Source organism: Camelus ferus, chromosome 9 (assembly GCF_009834535.1).
Source record: "Camelus ferus isolate YT-003-E chromosome 9, BCGSAC_Cfer_1.0, whole genome shotgun sequence".
Classification (NCBI taxonomy): Eukaryota; Metazoa; Chordata; class Mammalia; order Artiodactyla; family Camelidae; genus Camelus; species Camelus ferus.
This window is the reverse complement of record NC_045704.1, coordinates 68,065,534-68,071,779: the sequence shown is the minus strand read 5'-3', so window position 1 is coordinate 68,071,779 and position 6,246 is coordinate 68,065,534. Positions and strand designations below refer to the sequence as shown.

Below are 6,246 nucleotides of genomic sequence, written 5' to 3'. Positions count from 1 at the left end.
GCCCCACCCCATTCCCTCCCATGTCGAATTCATTCTATGTCACTTTTCAGAGTCATGTTGATTTTTCTACTACAAATGCCTCTCTGCATTGTTTCAACACACAATTCCAAGGCCATGTCTTTTGTAAAGACTTTCCTAAACCTTACATTACACCCTTTATGTTCAGGCTGGTAAAGAATGCTGAGGCTGCAGATGAGTAGGTTTTAAACAGTTATGGAATGGGGAGGAATTCCTGCATAACAAATAGAAATTGAGTGTGGGCCACCTTGTGGAACTATTACACATGCTAAGGCAAAGATAATTTAGCTCATATTTCACGACTGCTTTTGGTAATAGCTATTAGAACTTAGTAATAAAGTAAGTAATAAATATGAATTTATTGAACTGAATTATAGGAATAGAAGGGTTAGAAACCCAATCAAATACCAATATTTTTAAAATGCAATTCATTTTTATACTATAACTTCCTGGATTTGTAAAGTTATCCTCAACTGTTTATGAAAGTCTATATTTACTGGAAAGAAGAACAAGAAATTGTTTTAAATATATACTATAAAAACACTTCTCTCAAAATAGCTATACATAAAAAACATTCAGACATTTTGCAACATGCAAAAAGGTCCAATCATATTCTTTGTAATATTTAGGACAGTAGAAGAATTGATTTGGCCAGCTGGCTCTAATTTAACGAAATTATATTTTCATATTCAGTCCTAGTAACAATGAACATTGTTTTCTCAGCTGGTGAGGCACAACATAGCATTCTACTATCAACGGAAACCTGGAATCCAATCATAGTCATGGCCAAAAGGAGCGACACAATGACACGACAAAGGAACATCCATTGGGGTTTGATGTCTGCTTTGGAAAGGACCGCAGCTGGAACCATGGGACCTCATCATGACGCAGCTGTTCGTGATTTCACGGTAATGTCTGAGGTCAGTGATCATGCATACTGGGGACAGATATGCATGAAACTACTAGCCCTGCCTGGCAGCGTGCTATGGCGGAGCAAGCCAGACCTCAGGACGAGGACTCCAGAAGCCAATGTCAAGTATACTACCAAATATAGCCTAGATCAAGTCACATGCCTTCTTTAGCCCTCAGTTTTAACATCTGTAAAAATATCTGCTTTAAGACTTTAGGTCACCTCTAGTTCTGAAATTCTTTTATTTTTAGACAATGTCAACATGGAGCCAAGACAGGAAGCTGCAGGAAAATAGAAGGCAAATTTAAGGTAATTTTCTAAATTTACCCTGTCTCCTCTTGTATTTTTCACAATCCCCTGAAAGATTAAGAATATGAGAAAATCAGAGTCCAAGAGGAAGGGGAAGCCCAGGCAAGGGGACTGACATGTTCTTCTAAGTGCTTGGAGTTTCAAGGCTGAATCACATGGGACTGGGTATGTCATGTGGGAAGTTATCATCACTGCACAATAAGGGAAAGAAGAGTTGGCTCCAGTCACTTTGCTATTTTTTTTTCTTCCCCATCAAAGATAAACTATTTATGGCTACATGCCTGAGATTATAAACGGCTACTTCTCCATAAAGCCATAACGGGCTGCTTATTCAACTGCTGTCTCTCCACTCCAGATTCACCCTTCCAGGCTCTTTTGTGAAGCTGGGGTTTGGCACAGTGAAAACTATGTTTCTTCTTTGCCAGTAGGGAGGACTAGACAGAGAATGGAAGACTGGAAGAAGGGTGAAGTGACTTTTTCCTGTTTTCCTGTTATTCCCATCAGCATTCCCTCAGCGATACATTTTAGTCTAGCAGTAGAAATTGGCTCCATCCCTAGGATCCTTCAGTAATCTCAGAACCAGCACCCCCAGCAGCTTGCACATCCCTCCTCAGTGCTTGGAGCTCCAGGTCTTCAAAGCTGCCAGCTCTGACAATTCTGTGCTCTTCTCTTTGCTCCTTAAGCATACACAAGGCTTCTGTCTGCCGTCTGAACCTTCTCTTTCAGGTAAGACAAGAACTGGGGTCTTGTCCCTTCCCCTTTTGGGGTGACAAGCCCAGGAGGTGCTGCCCCCTGCAGTTGTCATCCTCATATCTCCTCAGTGCTTCATTCTGTTCTTTCATTCTGTCATTACCCATGTAGCCCCTTCTTGTGTTAAATTCCCACTCTCAAAATACCTAGTGTGGTTTTAGTGTTCCAGACGTGGCTCTCGCTCATACGCCGTCTGTGATCTGAAAGTTGTCTTTTTTTGGCAGCTCTTTTACACCACACTCAGCACTTTCAGTACAAAAGAATGAATGAACGTTCCTACGAGCAACCTCGGGAGATCCATAAAAGGTAATAATCACACTCCCTTGGTTCTCACTCGTAACATTTATCAGCGTTATTATCCCGAACTATTAACATTCATGGCTTACAGATTCAGGTCTCTTCGAACTTCATCTCTAAAAACCTACTATAGTCACCATAGTGCAGTGGGGGACAAAGGAAGGGTTAATTTTACTGAAGGCACAGAAATGTAGGCTTGTCTAAGGCTTCAGACCAATTGAGTGAAAGAGTGAGAAATCTAACTCAAGTTTCTGGAATCCTAGGGTGGACTATATCAAATTGCTTCAAAAAGTTAATTCATAAGAATTTTTTAATAAAGTTCAAGGAAGCACTTTTCAAGTTTTCCTGACAATATGAGAACACAAGTCAGTACAAATATTGAACAATACTAACTTGCACATATGCAGTCCTGTATAGTTAACGATGCACTTTCAAGATTCTTCCATTGATTTCGTCTCACAACTTCAGAATGCTGTTGATGCAGAATTCTCATCCGCACTTACAGAAACTGAGATTCCAGGAGGTTAAAGTGACTTATTCAAGATCACCCAATGAATAAATAGATAAACGCCAACTCATATAAGAAACAAGTAAATAGCTCTATCTACCCCCAGTCAAATAATCTCTCCACTGTGTTAAACTGCCTAGCTATTATCATATATGTTCATGCTAGCATGAATGTAACTACTTCCATTCTCTTTATAAAAAAAAAATAAAATATCCATCAACAATTACCAGGAGCCATTGGAAGAGGATTGTATTCGTCATTGAATTATTTCATAATCAATAATATTTTAACTTACCAAAAACCGAAAAACATCAGCTGAGTTCAGATGACCATAATGGGCAGAGATAAAAAGTTGCTCTGTCACTGTAAGAAATCATTATTAAGCAAAACAAATAATGAAAGCAAACCAAGTTCTACCAAACCTTTTTAGAGAGTAACCTGCCTTTGCCTGGGTGGTATGTTATTAGCATCTGAAAGAAAACCAGGATTTTGCTCCAAGCAGCAGATTCAAAGTTAATGCGCTAAGGACACTGCCTCTTTGCAATTCATTTGATAATACAATACTTTGCTGAATAAAGAGAGCCGCTTGGTCTTTACACATTGAGCAATTGTTCATCTGCAAAAATGTCAGAATGCCAAAACCCCAAAGAAGCAAGTTGCAAAGGATTTCCAGTTTCTTAGATAAGACCTTAAAACAATATATAATATCACTCAGAAATACATACATACATGTAATAATGGCAAAGTCATCCTGTTCTGAATTCAAAAGTGAAAGAAATCTGGAAGGCTTCTCAGTCTGTATTTTTAGGAATTCACTATGACTGTTTAAGACAAGATTCAGGTCAAGTATCAGCCATGCTATTTTATTTCAAGCCATTGTCTATGATAAGAAATAGCAATAGGATATTTGATGATGCGTCACTACCAGGATGCCATCGGGCTCTTTGCCAACATCCTCCTCTACATCCAGAGGACCAAGAGCATGTTCCAAAGGACCATGTACGAATATGAGATGATTAACTAGCAGAACGAGCAGACGCACGCACTGCTGGCCATCGCTCTCACCAGGTAGCCCATGCGTAGTGACGAGAGTGTTCACCTCTAACTGTGGGAGCAGCATGCGGACAGGATGCTGTGCACGCAGAAAGGTGACCCGCAGGTCTGCGGGGAACCCTTCAGCTACTCCTGCCCCAAATTCCTGTCACCAACCATGACAACGTGCACCTCAATTCCACAAGGAGCCTTTCCAGCAGCAGCTGAAGGTGTTTCCCCAATGAGGTGCAGCAGCTCCCTCCACCACCATGACTGGCCAAGCTGGCCGGCTTCCTGGACCTCGCAGAGCAGGAGTTCAGAATCCAGCTTCTTGTCTTCAAACACAAAATGAAAAACCTGGTGGGGACCAGTAGCATCTCCGCCCTAGGTGGCAAATTTCAGTCGGCCTCCAAAGTTGGCTTCTACATCGATAAAGACATGATCCACGTCACAGACTCGCCAGGCCTGTAGGGATTTCTTCATCCGGCAGAGTCACAAATTTGAAGAGTTCAGCTGAACTCTGAAGAAGATGGGACAGAGACTCTGAGTACACTTACACCTGCTTCACTCAGGAACCTATTTTGATGTCAAAGTAGGTGGGGAGTGTTTTCGCCTTCATGAAGCTTTTACTTGGCTCAGCGATCGGCCAGTCAACTGAGTTGAAGTTTATTTGAATCAAAGACTGAAATGTTTTAAATAGGTCTCAATCAAGGAAATTTGGAGCCAGAAAAAAAAAAAAAAAAAGAAAAAAATAGCAATAGGAAAAAAAAATTCTTATTATTTTAAACCACGATGACAATTTAAGTAAATGAAACTGACAGTCACCATCTGTGGTGACTACAGGTGCATTCAAGAGTGTGATTTAACACTGTGCGTTCTGTCTGCTGTAATTGACCCTGTGATTCAAAGACAGTGTGGGTTCTGCGCAAGATTTCCAGCCTTGAGCGAATCCAAGGCCCAAAGCGACCCAGGGTTTTCAATGCTGAGCCTTTGCTAGTGCGTGTTCGAGCCTCCACCACTGTGTATCCTGCCTCTTCATGCCACAAGCCCACTGCAGCATGCTGGGGGCCGAGCTAGGATAGGAGGGTCCCTTGTCAACATTCAGCTTAGGAATCTGACCATGAGAACCCCTCCTCTTCCTCCCCTGTGAATGCCTTCCCTGATTGTAGAACCTCTGCTAACTGGAAAGTCAAAAGCAGCTCCTCCTTTCCAAATTCTGTTGGCAGGGAGACACTGCAGGGGGAAAACTGGAAATCTCCCGTAAGATTCTAACAGATCTACCTGGTGCAGGCTTTGGAAACGACCATAAGTATTGCTAAAAAAAAAAACAAAGAAACAACGGGCCCAAAATGGAGTCACTTGCCCATGTCACCAAACCAAGCCACGCTAATATCCAGTCTAATTGTAGTTTCAGCCTCTCCCAGAAACATGACCTTTAATCAGTCAGTCTGATCACCGGATGAGCACTAGTAAGGTAATCTGAGCGACGGACCCCCACAACCCCCAACAAAAGTAAAGCCTTTTAAAAAAGAAAGTAAGGCAACATGCTGACCTGGTTAGAGCTAATGAGAAAAGCTGTTAGGAGAAAGTGCGACCAGGAGATTCACAAAGAAATTAATGAAAAAGTAACATTTTAATTTGCTTACCGTACACTAAACTCTAAGATAAGCCTTTCCCAGCTTTACCCCCCAATGCCCTGCCCTCTGATATTAGAATCAGGCTACCCTTCAGCATATACCCAGCTCTCAAATCCTGCTTCTGAGAATGAGGCCCATGGTGCTGAGTTCTCGGTGTGGGTATGTGGGCACTGGAGGAGGTGAGTAAGGATCAGAGAATGGGGAGAGGTTCCTTAATGGCTTAGGTTGCCAGCAAAGCACTTAGATACAGGCGAGCCAGCACAACTCTGGAACGTCTGCGTACACTAAGGGATGCCGTGTGCACTGCCCCCAAATTCAACACCGTGGCGTCTACCTCTTCAACGTGGGCTTGGAGTTTTCCTTCTGATGGCGAATGTTTACCAAATAAACAATTCCAAGGTGGCTATGAACTAGTTCCCTGTCACCAGACTGGGATGTCCGAGGGACCATGGATTTGGAGGCTCTGTGATAAGGTCATACTGGCTAGACGTGGGTAGGACAAGAGAAAGGATAGGAAAAGGAAGCTTTTGGAAGCCAGGTTGTCTATAAGAAGAGCAAGAACAATAAAAACATCTAATCTCATTACTTTTCATCAAGTTCTGTTCTTTTCTAGGCAAAGTGCAGAGTAGTTTATGTGCATTTATTGTATCATTCGATCTTCACGCCCCTCAGGGAAGGTTTTTGCATCTCCCCTTTATAGATGAGGGAGCAGTGGCATCAACTCTTCAAAGTCACATAAACAGATGAGCTGCACAGCTGAGACTTGCACCCAGTCACCTCCAGCC

General features: G+C 42.3%; 1 pseudogene; it reads left to right on the top strand.

The window, feature by feature from the left end:
- Positions 1-821: 821 nt before the first annotated feature.
- On the top strand, positions 822-4,371 carry LOC102503792 (annotated as a pseudogene).
- Positions 4,372-6,246: the final 1,875 nt, after the last annotated feature.